Genomic DNA, 19,762 nt, shown 5'->3' on the forward strand with positions numbered 1-19,762 from the left:
ATGTAGCTTGAGACAGTTCACAGGACTGAGAGGATGAGAATAGAGAGAGAACCAAGTGCTCAAATAATACCTTTTAGGAAGAAAGTACTGTGATTTTATTCTAAGTGTAATGAGAAGCTATTATAAGATTTTCAGCATTAGTGTGTGTGTAAAAGAAAAATATTTAACATTTTGAAGGATAACATGTTGGATGCTGTGGAGAAAACTGATTGCAACGGGTCAAGAGAAAATGTGGATTTGGAAAAGGGTAGTAATAAATGATACAATTATAGAATATTTGAAAGGAAGTGCTGATAAAATTTGATAGATTGGGTGGATATGAGGGAAAAAAAGGAATAAAGATTTATTTCCAAGTTTTTGACCCAAATCATGGTCTCATGTACTAACATGGATAACAATGGAAAGGAGAGTTTTATTGAGGAAAATTGAGTTATGTTAAGTTTGAGATGCAAGTTGAAATGTCAGGTAGGCAGTTATTCAAATCTGGACACCAGGACACCAGGAAAGAGATGGGATAGTTTAGAGTCCTCAGCATATACATGGCATTGTATGGAGATCAGTAGGAAGAGTGAGGCTAAATAAGTCCATGGACTGGTTCTGGTGCATTTTAAACTTCAGAGGCTGGAGAATTGAGACTGAATCAACAAAAGACAAAGGAGTAGAAGCCAATGATATGGGGAAAAAATCAGGAAAAGTATGGCATCCTGGGAGCCAAGCACAGAAAATCCTTCAAGAAATAGTAAGGGGTCAACCATATCTAATGTTGCTGAGAGATTGAGTAAGATAAAAAGCAAAAATTGATGTTGGATTATTCAAAGTGTAGGTCTTCAGTGATTGTTTCTTATTATCCCACAAAGCCTCAAATCTTAGAGGCATTTCATTTATTAAATTAAATTTATAAGATTAAGATTCATGATGTGCCTTCATCTATTACCCCGAGGTTGAATGATAATTTTACTTTTCTTATGTGTCTGTTTTAAATCCAGAGATACTCCCTGTGTTTCATTTTCACTCACTGGATTGTTAAAGCTCAATATGGGAGCCAGTGCCTTATCATCTGAAGAATGATAGAGGATGTTCCCATAAGGTTTGTCCTCATAAATCTGTAGCTCCGTCTAGCAAGGTGAGGGGTAACCTAGTGGCATATGGGCTCACCTTGTGTCCAGGAACAAATCACCTTGTCTTGATCATAACCTAAAGTAAGAAACCAGACTTATATTCAGAATTTGTTTCTTTATTTACTTTCAAATGTTAGCACACTATATATGTACCCCCAAAAGGTACTGGGAATTCATAAACACCCAAATATACAGTTTGGTACAGACAATCTGCTTTTCACCCAGTTAAAGATACTTCACCTCTTCTTGAGAGTAATAAGAACAAAACTTCAAAATAAAATAATTAATTATAAAGCCTATTTTCCTGTTTGTGCCTTTTACTTTATTATTTATTTAAACACTAAAGAGGAACCACAAAAGTAATGTCTATAAAGAAGCAAGTGAATTTAGTCAATACCTTATGTGCCTGATTCAACATGTTGGTTAAATTTTAATTTTACAAGTACAGTTGGCTCACTAAAGCCATTACATTCTTTGTATCTGAGTTGACTGTACACTACACAACACATTTCTTACTAAATCATCTAGATGTTATTTAGGGAAGTTTAAATAATCCACAGGTAATATAACTTCTAAATGAAGCAATGTCTTTGTTTTTCAGACTTGCAAGTAGCCTTAGTGAAAAAGTACTGTGAAAGTTTTCAAGTGTTAGAGAGAAAGTGGAAGTGGGTGCTTGGTATAAATGTACCACTCTGTCCCCAGTGCTAAGGGCCCTGTGGTGAAGCTCTTCACAGAGAAAGTTCAGCTCTTCCACAGAGGTGCAAGAAACTAGCTACCCACTTGATTGTCCTTCTTCCCAACCTTACAAAGGGAACATTACAATTATTTGACTGAAAAGTGAGAAAAGGAAGAAAATAGAAGAAAAATCTGTTACTTTTCAACCATACAACTTCATATTTTTTAAGTCAGTAGGGGCCAGGTGTGGTGGTTCATGCCAGTAATCCCGGCACTTTGGGAGGCTGAGGTGGGCAGATCAGTGGAGGTCAAAAGTTTGAGACCACCCTGGCCAGCATGGTGAAACCTCATCTCTACTAAAAAACAAAAATTAGCCAGGGGTGGTGATATGCACCTGTAATCCCAGCTACTCAGTAGGTTGAGGCAGGCGAATCGTTGGAACCCAAGAAGTCATGCCACTGCACTCGAGCCTGATTCTGTCTCAGAGGAAAAAAGAAAAGCCAGTAGGATTGAAGTATGAAATGAGCCAGGGTTTTAAATGATAGCTTCTCTCACACAAGGGTGAAGAGAATAGATTAAGAACCTCTCCCCTACTTTAACACTCTAGTTTAAGCATCTTAAAAAATACTACTTTCTTTGCTGTCATTGACCTTAATAAATTATAAAATGAGACTAAAACATGACCCATTCTATTGGGCCTTCAAAAAAACCATATTTTGTTATTGGACATTTTGTGTTCAATTAGATAATCTTTACTGAACATCTCCAGGATGGCTAGTCCTGACATAGATCCAAGTTCTTTAAATAGTGGAGACGAGCTCAGGCCCTGCTTTAATGAGGGTTTTTGTCAAGAAAAGTAGGTTTTACAGTGGAAAACAACAAGCAACATCTCAGAGACTTAACAGAATAAAAGTTAATTTCTTGCTTGTACTACCTGTCCACATGGTTTGGCAGGAGTCTTTCTCTCTTTGCTCACTGTAGTCACTCAGAGATCAGCTATCCATCTGCCCCCAGGATCATATGGCAGGGAATAGGTAGCTTGGTGAATCATACCCCGGCTTTTAACTCTGCCACCCAGAAGTCACACATCACTTGCGCTCACATTTCATTGGGCCAAGCAAGTGTGATGGTGGAACTATTCAGGCTTGTTAGAGAACAACAAAGCCACATCGTTAAACCAGATGGTGGTGGTCAAAGTTCATGGTTGGGTTATTAGGCCGTGGTTAGAAACACAGCTGCCAATATCTGGGGTTGTAACAACTGCAGATCTAATGATCCAAGGCCAGAACAAAGATTAAGAGAGCACTCTAGGGAAGGGAGAACCCATGGTGAGACTTAGCTGCATTGTAACAGAACAGACTTACAGAGACAGATAGCAGAGCCTCCCTACAGTATCTAGAATGTGCATCTAGAAGCATTCTATGCTCACTTCCTGTTTCCCCTGGTATTTATTCAAATGCTAATTACAAAGGACACGAAATGTCTAGTACTTTATAGCCTCCTTATGTTTAGGTTTCACTCCTGACCTCAAAGAACTTAAAACTAAGTAGATTCTGAATTTTTCAAATTATTTCAGGATATTGCAACAATGGACATTTTATTTCATTGTATACTTTTTTTTCTACAAGAAACTGTACTTGAAAACAGTTAACTAAGCATCTATCTACTCTCTCACAGTAAAATTTCTATGGCTATTGTTCCAGAGGTAGAGTGGTTAATATTTACTGAGCCCTTTCTCTTTGCTAGGCTTTTGATAGGCATTGTAACACAGTAGTGTTCCTTTATCCACAGAAGATACATTCCAAAACCCCCAGTGGATACTGAAACCTTGAATAGTACCAAGCCAACTGCCATCAATTGAAATATGTTTCCGTTCATGTCCTCCACCCACAATTTTGTTTTTTGAAACAGGGTCTTGCTCTGTTACCTAGGCTGGAGTGCAGTGACCTGATCGTGGCTTACTGCAGCCTTGACCTGCAAGATTCAAGCAATCCTCCTGCTTCAGCCTCCCAAGGAGCTGGAACTATAGGTGTTTTACCACTATGTGCAGCTAATTTTTTTGTTGGAGCCCACACACAGAGTCCCCACTGGGGTGCTGCCTAGTGGAGCTGTGAGAAGAGGGCCACGGTTCTCCAGATCCCAAAATGGTAGAGCAACTGACAACTTGCACTGTGTGCCTGAAAAAGCCACAGGCACTCAACTTTAGGCCATGAAAGCAGCCATGGGGGCTGTACCCTGCAGATCCACAGTGGCAGAGCTGCTCAAGGCCTTGGGAGTCTACCCTTTGCATCAGCATGGTCTGGATGTGAGACATGGAGTTAAAGGAGATTATTTTAGAGCTTTAAGATTTAATGACTGCATTCTTGGGTTTTAAGCTTGCATGGGGCTTGTAGCCCCTTTGTTTTGGCCAATTTCTCACATTTGGAACGGGAGCATTTGCCCAGTGCCCACTACCTTCATTATATCTTGGAAGTAACTAGCTTGTTTTTGATTTTGTGGGCTCATAAGCAGAAGGGACTTGCCTTGTCTCAGATTACACTTTGACTTGGACTTTTGAGTTAATGCTGGAATTAGTTTAGACTTTCAGGGACTGTTAGGAAGGCATGATTGTGTTTTGAGTTGTGAGAAGGACATCAGATGGGGAAGCGGCCAGGGGAGGAATGAAGTGGTTTTGCTCTGTGTCCCACCCCCAAATCTCATGTTGAATTCTAATTCCCAACGTTGCGGGAGGGACCTGGTGGGAGGTGATTGGATCGTGGAGTTAGATTTCCCTCATGCTGTTCTCATGATAGGTAGTCAGTTCTCACAAGATCTGATGGCTTAAAGTGTGTGAAACATCTCCCTTCACTCTGTCTCTCTCCTGCCACCATGTGAAGAAGGTATTTGCTTCACTTTTACCCTCCACCATAATTGTAAGTTGCCTAAGGTCTCCCAGTCATGCTTCCTATTAAGCCTGAAGAACTGTGTAAGTTCCTTTTCTTTATTGACTACTCAGTCTCAGGTAGTATTTTGTAGCAGGATGAGCCACAGACAAAACTCCTGAGACACCAAGTTAAAGAAGGAAGGGGTTTATTCAACCGGGGGCATCTGCAAGACTCCTGTCTCAAGAGCCAAGCTCCCTGAGTGAGCAATTCCTGTCCCCTTTAAGGCCTCACAACTCTAAGGGGGTGCATGTGAGAGGGTTGTTATCAGTTGAGCAAGCAGGGGTTACATGACTGGGGTCTGCATGAGCAGATAATTAGATTGGAACAAAACAAAATAGGATTTTTACAGTGGTTTTCCATACAATGTGTAATCTATAGATAGCATAACTGATTATGTCAGGGGTCGATCTTTATCTACCAGGCCCAGGGTGTGGCGACGGGCTGTCTGCTTGTGGATTTCATTTCTGTCTTTTAGTTTTTACTTTTTCTTTCTTTGGAGGCAGAAATTGAGCATAAGACAATATGAGGGGTGGTCTCCTCCCTTAATTTTACAGCTGTGTGAGAATGGACTCCATATGGGCTCCAACCCCACATTTCCCCTCATCACTGCCCTAGTAGAGATTCTCTGTCAAGGCTCCTCCACTGCATCAGACTTCTGCCTGGATACCCAGGTGTTTCCATACATCCTCTGAAATCTAGGAGGAGGTTCTCAAACTTCAGTTCTTGCCTTCTGCACAACTGTAGGCCAAACACCACTTGGGGCTTGCATCCTCTGAAGCAATGACCCTGGACCTGGCCCACAAAACCATTTTTTTCCTCCTAGCCATGGGTCTGTAATAGGAGGGGCTGCTGAGAAGGTTTCTGAAATGCCCTGAGACATTTTTCCCATTCTCTTTGCTATTAACATTTGACTCCTCTTTGCTTATACAAATATCTGCAGCTGGCTTGACATTTTCCCAAAAGATGGGTCTTTCTTTTCTACCACATGGCCAGTTTTCTAAACTTCTATGCTCTGCTTCTCTTTTAAATATAAGTTCAAGATTCAGAAAATCTCTATGTTCACACATATGAGCAAACATTTTAGAAACAGCCAGGTCATATTTTGGAACACTTTGCTGCTCAGAAATTTCTCCCGCCAGATACTCTAAAACATCTCTCTCAAGTTCAAAGTTCCACAGATCTCTAGTTCAGAGGTAAATGACACCAGTCTGTTTGCTTAAAGGATAGCAAGAGTGACCTTTACTCCAGTTCCCAGTATGTTCTTCATCTCCATTTCAGACCACCTCAGCTTGAACTTCATTGTCCATATTACTGTTGACATTTTGGTCAAAATCATTCAACAAGTCTCTAGGAAGTTCTAAACCTTCCCACATATTCCTATCTTCTTCTGAGCTTTCAAAACTCTTCCAGTTTCTGCCTATTACCCAGTTCCAAAGTCATTTCCACATTTTCAGGTATCTTTATAGCAATACCCCACCCTTCTGTTACCAATTTTCATTATTAGTCTGTTCTCACACTGCTATAAAGAACTACCTGAGACTGGGTAATTTATGAAGGAAAGAAATTTAATTGACTCATAGTTCTTCAGGCTTGACAGGAAGCGTGACTGGGAAGCCTCAAGAAACTTACAGTCATGGCAGAAGGGGAAGGGGAAGCAAACACTTTATTCACATGCCAGCAGGAGAGAGAGAGTGAGCAAAACTGGAAGTGCCACATACCTTTAAACCATCAGATCTTGTGAGAACTCACTTGTTATCATGAGAACAGCATGGGGGAAATCCAACTCCTGTGAGTCAATCACATCCCACGCATTTCTTCCCCCAACTTTGGGAATTACAATTCAACATTAGATTTGGGTGGCGCGAGAGCCAAACCGCATCAATATTTATTGCCTTCTTAACAAGATGTCTGGAGTAGGATATTTTAGTTTTGATTTTTCAGAATTATGGGTTAATATTTAGTGATTTATAGGACTTCTTAACACTACTACCCAGAAATGACACCTCACTTGCATTCCCATTTTATTGGTCCAAGCAACTATGATGACAAGACTATTCAGGCATGAGTAGAGACAGCCAAATCACATTTAAACCAAGTTGTGGCTCATGACTCACATGTCAGGGAACATGAGGTAAAAGTAAAGAGACATCCATGGTAGAGCAAGGGAAATAATAGGGAGAACAGGATAAAGGAGGGAGTGAGGAGAGAGGGAGACAAGAGGGAGTATATCTGACTCTTCTTTTTTCAGGTAAGAAACGTCTTTCTAGGAACACATGCAGCAGAAGCATGCTTTCACTCACTTCTTATTGGCAATAACAAGTCTACCTGGCAGTCCTTAGCTATAAGGGAAGTTGAAAAGGAAGTACCTGACTTTTTCAAAATATGTTGTGAAAAGAGAGAGGAGTTAGGGAACCCCCATTAGATAATTTAGTCAACTATGACTTCCATATTCCTCCCACTCAATGGTAAATGATTCAAAAGTAGTTTAGTAGGTCAGCCCAGGAATTCACTTCATTACCCAGCCTCATTATCAAAACTATACTTTAATTCAAAATTCAAAATACTATGTCATCCAGTTTATCAAGAAGTCCTTCCAGTTTTGATATTTTCTTTTGATTTCTGTATGAATTTGTCATGAAACTTTTAATTTCTGTGCAAACAGGTTTCTGATTTTGGACCTTTCCACCTTCAAATTTCACCCTCACCCTCAACACCATCTTCAAATTCAAAGCCTCAAGTCTTGTCAATCTTACCTCAAAACTATATCTGGATCCTGTTGATTTTTCTCCATCTCTTTCTTTCCATTCTTTTTTCCAAGCATCAAGCATCATTAATTTTCATTTTGACTATGCACTAGTGCCCTAGCTGATACCCTTACATCAATTTTTGGATCTCTATAGTACATGCATCATGTTATGCAAAGTTTTTTAAAGGAGATCTTTTAAAAATGTAAGTCAGATTTAAAAAAAAAATAGCAAAAAAAGAAATAAAAATGTAAGTTAGATTTTATAACTCCTTGCTTAAAACTTTTGATAATCTTCCCATTGTGCAACTCCTAAACTCCTTAGGGCGGACCACACCCCACTGAGAACTACTTGAGTAAAGGGACTGTAGCTGTTTTGCTAACATCATACATATAGCAAATAGGAAAATAGGACAGTGCCTGTTATTTATATGTATGTATGTGTGTGTAAGTGTGTGCATGCATAGGTGAGCAGGTGTGTGTATTACATGTAAAAATAAATGATAGAATTGTAATTATTATTATGGTTTCTGTAAGATTTATAATAGGAACTCTTTAAACAAGTTCCTCACTTTTACCAAAGGCCCCTTTGATATACAATTGGATAATGTGATCATCTAGACAAGAAGGTAAAATAATATTGATTAAAGCCATGTAAATACTGAGATAATGTATATAAATATGTAAATACCTAACCAACTATTATCAATTCTGTAATTTTATAGGATCCTCCTACATTAAGCATTAAAATTTTGTCAAAAATATTAGTTGGATCCCCCATTTCACCAATTTGAAATGATACTTGAAGGCCATTCTTTTAACATTTCACTACATAAGGCTAATAAAATATCTAGTGAGGAAAAAAGAAACCATTATATGAAATAATATATCTGGTTTACTCTACAGATACATCTAAGTATAAAGACATAAATATGATCTAGAAGTAATATAAAATATTAACGATGTTTTTGTATTAGTTTTCATTTATTCTCACTAGACCATTAACAGGACTTTTAGTCAGAAGCAACTAATGGATTTTTGTTGTTGTTCCTGACCCTGTATGATGCTCTTCTTTTGACATTTCCTTTTTCATCTTTTGTGATCTATAACCCATGCTAAGCCAAAAGAATCCATGTGGATGGTAACTTACCTCAAAATTGATGCACTAATTGGAGATAATCCCTTCTCCACACTTACTGCAAGGCTGGTCATTTAAAGTACAATGTCTTAATTAACCTTGAACTCTACATTAGAGTTCTGCTGTTTCTATCCATGTTTGGCACCTCATAGATCCAGGCAATAACATATCTCCAATTGCGGTTGCCAGTTACATAATGCCTGCAAGCAAGCTTGCCTTTCTTTTTAAGTCACACAGCAGGAAATATTTTTACAGAGATCAGCATGTATTTCTGAGTTACCTGGAATATCTCTCCAAAATTACTGAGAAGCCCTTCATCGTACTGTATTCCACCTATTGCATGACAAAATTCACACTCCATACCCCATTCCTGCTTCTAGTAGCAGTAAGAATAAGTAAAAATTATTTATTTGCCTTTTGTTCACTGAGGTCTCATTATGTAATTTTTATACATTATTATGTAATAACAGAAGTGTCCTCTAAACTGCAAAGCTGTTAAGTGTAAAATGTCACGCATTTTACAGTGTCACTATTTTTTGTGCTTCTTTATTTTTCCATTTTTGTAATTATTCCACTTGTTACATACGACTTCTTTGCTCTTCACCAGAGTTTTTCTTATGGATTATAGCAAATAGCCTTTATTTAAAGTTTATGTATCAAAGATAATGCTTGTAAAGTGCAATAGATAATGTTCTATTTTAATTCCTTACTTGAGGAAAGCAAGAAACTACACAGTTGCATAGATATCGAGCCATTTTACAAAATTAAAATTAAAAATATTAATAACAAATGTACCTCATGTACTAGTGATATCAAAACTACATTAATTAAATTAATTTTTAATAATGCTATTTGGTAAAATTTGTCACTTTCTGCTTTGATAATATCTTCTTAGTGAAAAATCTTAAGTCACTTGGTTCCCTATTATTCAATCACAAATGCATGATTAACAACAGGTTCAACTTATCTCATGGCCCAGCTTTCCCCTGAAGACTCTGCAATAAAGAGGTTATGGACCTGATCCGAGGAAGTTGGGAAGTCCACATGAAAGCGGTATGTAACTGCCAGCGAGAATTGTCATATTTCTCTTGACTATGGAAATGTACACTTATTACTTAAACCCCTCACAAAAAATATGAAAAACTATGGCTTTCTAATAAATGGGTTTTTCAAGATATTTGGTAAAAAAGTTTTTTGAAAATTAAATTCTTAAGGGTTTTCCTTTTGGGGGAAAAAGGGTCATCTGTAACTATAAGTGTTTGTAGTAGTAAATGTGCAACAGTCTTAAAGTTCTAGCACATAGTCAAATGACAGATACTTACTCTGTGCCATATTAGATCAGTGGTTCTCAATCAGAGGCGATTTTACCCCCAGGGGGTATCTGTCAATGTCTGGAGACATTTTGGTTGTCAAAACTGTGGGGAAAGGAGGGGCTGCTCCTGGCATCTAGTGGGTAAATGACAGAGGTATTGCTGAACATCCTGCAAAGCCTAGGACATACCTCACAACAAAGAATTACCAGATACAAAACTGTCAATAATGAGAAAACTTAGATTGTATAAAACCTGCCACTTCAAGTCGTCAGAATGTGAAATTTCTGTGTAAAAAGTTAATTCTATGAGTGATTATTTTCGTTTTCAGAGGTAGCTAAAATTTCAATTGTCAAAATTCAGATTAAAAGCTACTCTTAGTGATCAAATCTGATAAATAGAAAATAATTTGGTGGAGGTGGCTGCATAAGGGGTGATTTGTGGTGACTTTGGTAGTGCACAAACACAAAGCACCCCTATGAGCTGCCTTTTGAAGAGGGAAAAAGCTGTCTATCAAGCAGTGTATGTAGCTCATTAGTTACCTAACTGGACTCTCTGTTCTTTACAAGAGAAACTTCCTCTGAGGTTGGGAATGGGGGTGGGGGACCCTCAAGGGATGGGAGGAGGGGTGGGCAGTTTGCAAGTCTGAGAAATACAAATCTTTGAGGTGACTAAATTAAAAACATGCTATGAAGCTATAAACTCACTCCTGAATCTGTGGCCTCAGGTCAAAATCCCTGCAGGAGAGCTGTTTCCTCAATGCCTGTGCTTGTTAACATTTTCTGTAAGGAGCAGCCCAGAGCTAAGTCAGCTCTGAGCAGGACTCTACAAGGCCACATCAAAAATGACAACAGGCGGGCCAGTGTGATGAGGCATCGGTGGGAGGTTCACCCCGGGTGAGGATTCTGTCATGGCACACTCCGGGAAAATAGCAAGGACAAATGTAAATGTTCTGTTTCATTGAAAATCACTTTGGAGTATACAAAGCCTATTCTTTCTTACTTGAAAAGCTACCAATTTCTGCATTTATATGTGTCAGAGATGGAGATTTTGATGGACCACAGAACAACCTAGTAACAATTCCTATGCATGTGTTCTCCACACAGTTTAGATGGTACAATTTAGCATTACTCCATCTCCTTCTCTCCTGATAACACCGCACCTTTCTTCATTTCTCTTGTAACTGTTTCATAGCTATGGAAGAAGGAGAGAAAAGCTGCCAGTGACTCCATGTTAATTGAAAGTGGTTTTAAACCAATCAAAGGTAAAAGATATAGCTCATTTCTATTCGTTTCCTAACTTATTTTAAAAAATATCCAGGGGTTTCAACTTGTGACAGTTTTATACCCCAGAGGACATTGGCAATATCTGGACACATTTTTGGTTGTTGAAAATTTTGGTTTGGTTGTTGCTAGATGTTAATGACATCTAGTGAGTTGAAGTCGGGAGTGCTGCTGAGTATCTAATAATATCCAGTACAGATCCCTACAACAAAGAATTATCTGACCAAAATGTCAGTAGTAGCAGGGACTAAGAAATCCTGACATAATATAATGTCAGGAGTACCATATGTCATAATCAATGCTTATCATTTATTGAACTATTACTATGTCAAGTAAACATTCCATCTACTTAAGGAAACTCAATAATTCTGAGAGTCAAAAGATTATGCCTCAAACTTTCTGGGCCTTTCGAAGATAATTATTTTGTAGATTTTGAATATGAAATTAGTTGAGAACAATTTCCAACATACTCGTACTCAGACATAACCTGTTAAGAATACGTCGTCCAAAACAGAAATTTGTTTAATTATAATAAGGTTATGAATAATACATAAAGCCCTACAATATCAACCACAATATATAAACAAACTAATCACAGTAGATCACAAATGAATGAGTTAGCCTATGTAAACCAGATCTGGCAGTTTTAATTATAATGTCAGCAGTCACATTTTAACCTCTTTATATCATTAGTAATATTGTTAAACTTAAAAGTCTCAAAGCTTCAAAGAAACCTAGACTATTACAATTTCAGGATGCTTAATTCAAACCCAAGAAAATAAATACTACCTTAAAACATAAGTGAATATTAACATTAGTTTATTTTGTTATTTTCTATTTTCTTTTAATTATCTGTCTGCATTTTCATATTACAAGGTTAAGTATGGCCAAGAGGAATTGTCAGCTAACCTGAAATGGCCTCACTGTACCTCTTACACACATCACATCCAGACACTGCTCTTGCTCCAGAGGATTTATCTACCATCTTTGTCCATGTGGAATTCCAAGTGGCAGAAAATGAATAGGCCAAAGCACCTCATCCACTGGATTCGAAAAAATAATGAGGCAGATGAGATCTCCATTCTTGTTACACTGTTCTTGCAGCTTCTATAGCACATTCATTTTGTGAAAGGCAAGGGGACTCTCACAGGAAATTCGGATGAAGGAAAGATAAAAGTTAAAGTTCTAGCCAACTTCAACAACCCCATAGGCCTCATAGAGTAAATCTTTTAAAAGCTAGCTCCTCCAGAAGGGGAGTGGAGTGGGGGCCATAGAAAGCCAGCGCAGGTCATCTGCCTCCAGTGCACATCTGCACACTCCCAAATCTATGTATACCTTGCCAGTCTCATGGTTCCATCCTTTACTGAAGGTAAAACCCTCAGTAAAACTCTATGCCTTCACAAAGTAAGAGAGCTCGTTCCCAGGATCCTTCAGGATTCCAGCACGCTTGAGGATATTCTTTACATCCCCTTTCATATTTGAGGTTTGCATACATTACAAAACATTTAAATTAACCTTTACTGACCGCTTTTTCTGTATATCCCTATACTGGAACCCACTTGGGGTTACACTTAATGAATGTTGTTATTATTTTAATTCAGAAACTTTTAGAAATAAGGATGTTTGGACAAAGGGTTGTCATTTCCTTCTGCCACATACCCTAACATATTTATAATAATAAAATGAACAAGTTACATATAAATAACGATTTATGCATGTTTGCTGAAATATTTCAGTATGTGAAAGCAAAATAATATTCACATTGTACTTTCATAATTTATACTCCTAAATTCTTAAAATTTGCCAATTTCAAAAACATTATGTTTTCAAAAGATGGTACCTACCATTGTAAGGATTATGCTATTTTCTTTTTAGCTTGCACTATTTAATTGTGTGAAATAAATTATGTGGAAGAAAAGCAGATGTATTGGTGAACTATTTTCTGACAGGTTTTTTAGTTAAATGTCAAGAATTTAGGTCATTTGGGTAACTGAAGTTTCTATTACTTGGCAGGAATTTAAAAAATTTTCTAAGAATTATAGTAGCTATTTTTGGAAAGTGTCTACTTTCATATGAAAATCCTGTCTTTAGAACATGCATAAATTCAGTGTCACTCTTCCGCCCTTTCTTGCTCCCTTGCTATTTCTTTTTACCTTTCACAGCAGGGGGCTAAAGCTTTTATGATTTAGTTGGTCTTCTTCATCGAAAGGAATACAGAAAGATCTTACTTTTGCAAATTTTACAAAAACAAAACCACCTACATATCTTCTAGCACTTTGAAAGGGGCTCATATAAGCCAGAGACCTTGAAATACTTCAATAGCTTCCAGGTAACTTCATCTCCGTTTCATTTCTGAGCTCTTGAACAGTGGAATCCGGTATCTGCCTTTATTTCTTCAATGTGAGAGCGTGCTCTTGGACAGGACCCTTACGTAGCTGTACAAAGTTACTGAGAGAGAACCAAAGAAAGGGATTCTGATTTAAAGTGTCCAGATTGTAGGATTGACTCTCCCTTCTCCTTGTCCTTCACCAGAACAATCTACCTCTGGCCAACCGATCTATTTAGTTTGTTGGGAATAGACATAAAGGAGTCTGGCCAGGCAGGAGCTTCTTTATTTTGCAATGTGTTCTTGAGTCTCAGATGGTTCAGTTCTGGATTCAACCTTGATACGTGTGTGAAAATATAATTAAAACCAAAATCACCTCCCAACCCAGAAATTCTCTCCACAAAGGTAGTAGAGCTAAGCACTAGAGGATAAGCATTAAGCCAGACTGTGATGCACTTTACAAGAAATCTGCTAAGAGATTACCAAGGCGGAAAGGACTGTCACTCCCATATGTATAGCCAAGGAGATATAACCCATTACCTACATGTTTTCAATAAAAACAATAACAAGTCTTCAAGTAAGAAGACTTAACATTCACACATAATTAACCCTGACTTTCCCATCGTGATTAAAGTCAACATTTCTGTTAACTGATTGATTTTATCCAGGGATAAAACAAACGTATCGTATCTCTATGACGAGAGGTAGTTTTATAACTTGGAGCAACATGCCCATGGAGGAAGTTAGAATCCTACCCTCCCACAGAAACTGGAAGATAGGGATGCTATGTGTATATGTCAAAAAATGGCTCCCAGTTTCTTGAGAAGGACAGCCCTGGGTCATGAAGCTGATAAAAGGCCCCCACACACATCTTAAAGAGAACAGAAAGTGCTTACAGTTACAAATTTTCTGAGATGAATGCGCTAAGGAAAAGAAGGGAAATCTTTTCCTATATTTTCAACAGGGAAAATTAAGGCTCTTAATTATAATTTGTATTGCCATCATAGTGTCATAGGTGAAAGACCGAGGTCAACAAAAGGATTTTCTCACAAATGTTTCACTAATCATCTTTGTGCAATGACTTACTAGTCCTATTAAAGCTTGCCTTATCTAGATATGATGTTGTTTCTTTTAGATATTTATACCAACTTTTGCCAGATAGCTTTTGATGATAAAACCTAAGCTAATCTGTCCTTTTTTTTTTTCTATTCATGATCTTTCTTGATTGAGTTTATCCTGTGCCCAAACCAAAACAGCACAGCACTGTGGCTGTGAGAAAGAGGTCTCAGAAAACCAAGAGTCGTGATCTGTCTATTAAAGTTTGCCCTATCTAGATACGATGCTGTTTCTTTTAGATTTTTTTATACTAACTTTTGCCACATAGTCTTTGATGATAAAACTTAAATTAATCTGTCCTTTTTTTTCTATTCATGATCTTTCTTGATTTTTATCCTGTGCCCAAACCGAAACAGCACTGTAGCTATGAGAAAGAGGACTCAGTAAACTGAGTGTCATTATCTGGCTAACAAAAGTCTATGTGTGGTTCCTCCTAGCCCTGCTATGACTTTTCCCAACTTTCAAATGCTGTTGGAGATGTCTCCTCTCACAGATTTCCCTGTCTACTTGATAAAGGCATAAAACCCATTTTATCTTAAAAACTGTTGTAATTGGGATCACACTTTTAGTATTATGATGCTTACTTGATTAGTGAATTTATTATCCTTTTCTTAAACTATGTTGTTTAACCTCTCTGCAACATTTAATATTATGAATCATCATTTCTTCTTTGAAACTCTGCTGTTAGAGTGGAGAAAAACCTTGGAAATAATAAGCTCATCTTTCTTGTTTTACAGATGAAGAAAGAGTGACCTTGGAAGATGGAAGGACTGGTCTAAGGCTCCACAATTAGGAAGTCTCTAGACATGACTCTCTTGGTTCTCCTGTGCCTTCTCTATTTCCTCCAGAAGCTGCTCTGTATTTGACAAGAAGTAGATACTAGTCAAGATTCATTTCTTTTACTTTTGCTTTCTTTTTTGTCTTTTTTTGGTGGGGGGATACCATCTGCTTCCTGGCTTATATGATCAACTTTATATGAATAGGAAAGACCATGGACTTAGTTGTCAGACAGTCCTGGATTTGAACATTTGATCATTCACTTTGTATAACTTACAAACATGTCACACTGATTTTAGATAAGTTAATGGTCACTTATTTATTTTATTATTTTTATTTGTTTCAAGATGGAGTTTCACTCCTCTTGCCTAGGCTAGAGTGCAATGGTGCGATCTCGGCTCACTGCAGCCTCTGTTTCCTGGGTTCAAGTGATTCTCCCACCTCAGTCTCCTGAGTACTTGGGATTACAGATGCACACCACTACGCCCAGCTAATTCTGTATTTTCAGTAGAGACTGGGTTTCGCCATGTTGGCCAAGCTGGTCTCGAATTCCTGATGTCAGGCCAATTGCCCGCCTTGGCCTCCCTAAGTGCTGGGATTACAGGTGTGAGCCACTGCACCTGGCCAGTTAATGGTCATTTAAATGATCTGTGAACCCAAATGGCTTCAGGGATGAAGGAGTTAAGGTTGTAACTTATGATAATATTGAACATTAAAAATCAATGACCGAAGCTTCCAACTCAAGAAACTAAAAATAGAATAGCAAATCAAATCAAGGTAATGTACAAGAAGGGAAATAATATTGATAGGAATAAAAAAATCAATGAAATATAAATTAAATTTATATGAGAAAATTAAGAAAACATAGAACCCTGTTATTTGAACAGGTGAATAAATCTCTAGGAAAACAAACAAACAAAAAAGATGGAATATATAAAATGCCAATACAAGGACTTAAAAAGTGGTATTGTAACACATCTTGTAAACTTTGAAGAGTTAGTAAAATTGTATTAAGAATAACATTGTGTCAATAAAGTTGTTAATTTGTATTAAATTAATAACTTTTTTGAAAACATGGTTTATCAAAACTACCTCAAGAAGACTTAGAAAGTTAAAAGTTTTTTACTTACAAATTGATTTTTTTTAATTTAAAATCTTTGCTCTTCTTTCCCCTCAAAAATCCTCCAGGTCCAAATGCTTTTTGTAATGTTGGGGTTTAGAACATCATACACCAAAGTATTGTGCCTTGCCGTGCTGTCTTTGAGCTCAAGAAAACAAAAGGGCCTCAGAAGTGAGGTCTCTCTGACCTTCTTCCATCCTTTTGCCTCCTGCCCCACTTTCTCCCCCAAAGCAAGCCATAAAACCTAGAAAGAACAGTCTGTGACCTACTTTTCCTGAAAGTAGGTCATAAGACCCTCCTGTGACAGATGCCCTGCCCTATGCCAAGAAGAAAGAAATGTTGCACAGATAGGCCAAGAAGACTCTGAACACAGGCCTTACTCAGTTTATTCCCATTAGAGCATACATTTTTGTCCAATCATATTTCTATAAAATTACCCACTTCTTTGATTAGATTTAGCATAGAAACAGATGGCTTCCCTGGGTCTTTCGGTTTTCATTTCTGAAGGATCCCATGTCACATAAAACCTTGATTATATATAAATTTCACCTGTGAATCTTGACATGGGTGAGGAAAACACAACTTTTTTCTCCTCTAGTATAAGAAGTAACATTCACTTGTATAAACTTTTCTTGGGAACTCAAAAAAGGAAACACTTCCAGTTTAGTTTAAGAGGCTAGTATAGTATTTTCTTTTGCTTTTGTTTTATTTTGTTTGTTTGTTTGTTTGTTTGTTTTGAGACAGAGTGTTGCTCTGTCGCCCAGGCTGGAGTGCAGTGGTGCAATCTTGGCTCACTGGAACCTCTGCCACCCGGGTTCAAGCAATTCTCCTGCCTCAGCCTCCTGAGTAGCTGGGATTATAAGTGAATACCACCATTCTCGGCTAATTTTTATATTTTTGGTAGAGACGGGGTTTCACCATGTTGGCCAGACTGGTCTCAAGCTCCTGACCTCAAGTGATCCGCCTGTCTTGGCCTCCCAAAGTGCTGGGATTGCAGGTGTAAGCCACTGTGTCTGGCCTAGCAGGACCTTGTTATCAAAAATTTACTCTAGCAAATTACAAAAAAAAAAAAAAAAAAAGCAAAAATACTAAGCAAAATATGAGTACATAAAACCAGTGAAATGTACAAAGAATAATAGACCTACCTAGTACCATATATTGTGACCAGGTAGACTTTATTCCAAGAATTAAAGGGAAAGTTTTCTATTCAAAAACAATCAATGAAATTTTACCACATAATTTAAAAAAAGAGAGAGAATGAGAGAGAGAAATCTTATAATAATCTCCTCAGGTGCAGGAAAATATAAATACATTTATGATGCAAAAAAAGAACACACTTTAGAGTGTTGGGAAGAGAAAGGTGGTTTCTTAATCTGACAAAGAGCTTCTGTAAAAACCTATAGAAGATCCTATAGTAAATGTGATATTACTGAAAGCTTTTTGCCATGTTTGGGACTGAGAAGTTGTTACCCAGTATCGTCACTGCTTCCCAACAAGGTACTCGAGGCCCATCCTAGTAGATTAATGCAAGAAAAAGATATAAAAGGCATAAGGCAAAGAATGGCAGAAATACTGCCATGTACATAGAAAATCCAAATGAATCTGCAAATTACTAATATTTGTAAGTGATTTTAGCAGCATTGAATGACAATAGCATGTGGTCATTAAACAAAAGCCAATTGCATTTCTTTGTTTCTTTTTTCTTTCTTGCTTGCTTTCTTTTCTTTTTTCTTTGTTTTGTTTGAGACAGAGTTTTGCTCCTGTTGTCTAGGGTGGAGTACAATGCCCTATTTCGGCTCACTGTAACCTCAGCCTCCTGGATTCAAGTGATTCTCCTGCCTCAGCCTCCCAAGTAGCTGGGATTATAGGTGTGTGCCACCATGCCCAGTTAATTTTGTATTTTCAGTAGAGACAGGGTTTCACCATGTTGATCAGGCTGGTCTCAAACTTCTGATCCACTTGCCTCAGCCTCCCAGAGTGCTTGGATTACAGATGTGAGCCACCACACCTGGCCTACATTTCTTTATATCAGGAACAAACAAATTAGAAATGAAAATAAAAATACAATGCAATTTATAATAGTATCAAAAAACAGAACTATGGCCAGGCACAGTTCACTTGAACTTGAGAGGCAGAGGTTGCAGTGAGCTAAGATTGTGCCACTGCACTACAGCCTGAGTGACAGAGTGAGACTCTGTCTCAAAAAAACAAAAACAAAAACAACATCAGCTATTTAAGAATACATCTAATAAAAATATGTAAGATATCTACAATTAAAGCAACAAAACTTTCCCAAGAAAAATGAAAGAATACCTGAATAAATGGAAGCGTATACCATATTAATAGTTTGAAAGACGAGTAATATAAATAAATTATTTCTAAATTGCTGTATCTAATGCAATCTCAATAAAAATCCCAGGAGATATTTTGAGAACATTGCCAAGCTGTTTCCAAAATGTATAAAGAAATGCAAAGGACCAAGATTAGCCAAGACGATGTTGAGGGACCATGCTGGGGGGCTTACATTTTTATAGATCAATATATAAAAGCAAGAATGAGAGAGTGAAATCCTATGATAATCAGTAATTATGAATATTAATAAAGGTAAAGTAATTTTGAGTGTTGGTGTAAAAATAGATAAACTAAAGAGCTGAATAGAATCCAGAAACGAACCACTACAGTTCACCAGAGGAAGAGTGTTTTGTTTTGTTTTGTTTTGTTTTGTTTTGTTTTGTTTTGTTTTGTTTTCAGTAAATGGTGCTGGGTCAGCCGGATAACCACGTGGAAATACATATCCCAAGCCATACTTCAGCATCACGGACAGATATCAATTCCAGATGGATTGTGTATCCGAATATGAATACTCAAATAATAAATGTTCAAAAAGAAATCATAGCAGAATATCTTCGTAAACTTCAGATGGCCAACAATTTTCTGTACAGGGCACAAAAATGACTCTTCATAGAAGGACAAATTTTAAAAAGGCAAATTAGATAACATTAAAATTGAGAACTTTTGTTCATGAGAAACCACGTTAGAGGTGAAAAGTCACGCCCACATGTGGGAGAAAATAATCTGCAAGACTGACAAAGCCTTGTATTTAGCATATGTAAAGAATTCCTACAAATCAATTAGGAAAGGAAGGAAAATGCAAAAGAAAAGAAAATGAACAAAAGACTTTGACAGGCACTTCACAAAATAAGCTACCTAAATGGCCAATAGACTTGTGAAA

The 19,762-nt window shown here is 37.5% G+C and overlaps 1 long non-coding RNA gene across 2 annotated transcripts in view; it reads left to right on the forward strand.

Annotated features, from left to right (window-relative positions):
• LOC108545027 (uncharacterized) overlaps positions 1 to 15,793 on the forward strand; it is a 49,906-nt gene extending 34,113 nt beyond the window's left edge. The window contains exons 2-4 of one of the 2 annotated variants that reach the window (XR_001890015.1): positions 9,555 to 9,651; positions 11,103 to 11,172; positions 15,371 to 15,793. This is a non-coding gene — a long non-coding RNA (uncharacterized LOC108545027). The remainder of the gene's footprint in view (positions 1 to 9,554; positions 9,652 to 11,102; positions 11,173 to 15,370) is intronic. The other variant, XR_001890016.1, reaches the window with a different exon arrangement.
• Positions 15,794 to 19,762: the final 3,969 nt, after the last annotated feature.

The sequence above is a fragment of the Rhinopithecus bieti genome, unplaced genomic scaffold, assembly GCF_001698545.2.
Source record: "Rhinopithecus bieti isolate Rb0 unplaced genomic scaffold, ASM169854v2 scaffold_24392, whole genome shotgun sequence".
NCBI lineage: Eukaryota > Metazoa > Chordata > Mammalia > Primates > Cercopithecidae > Rhinopithecus > Rhinopithecus bieti.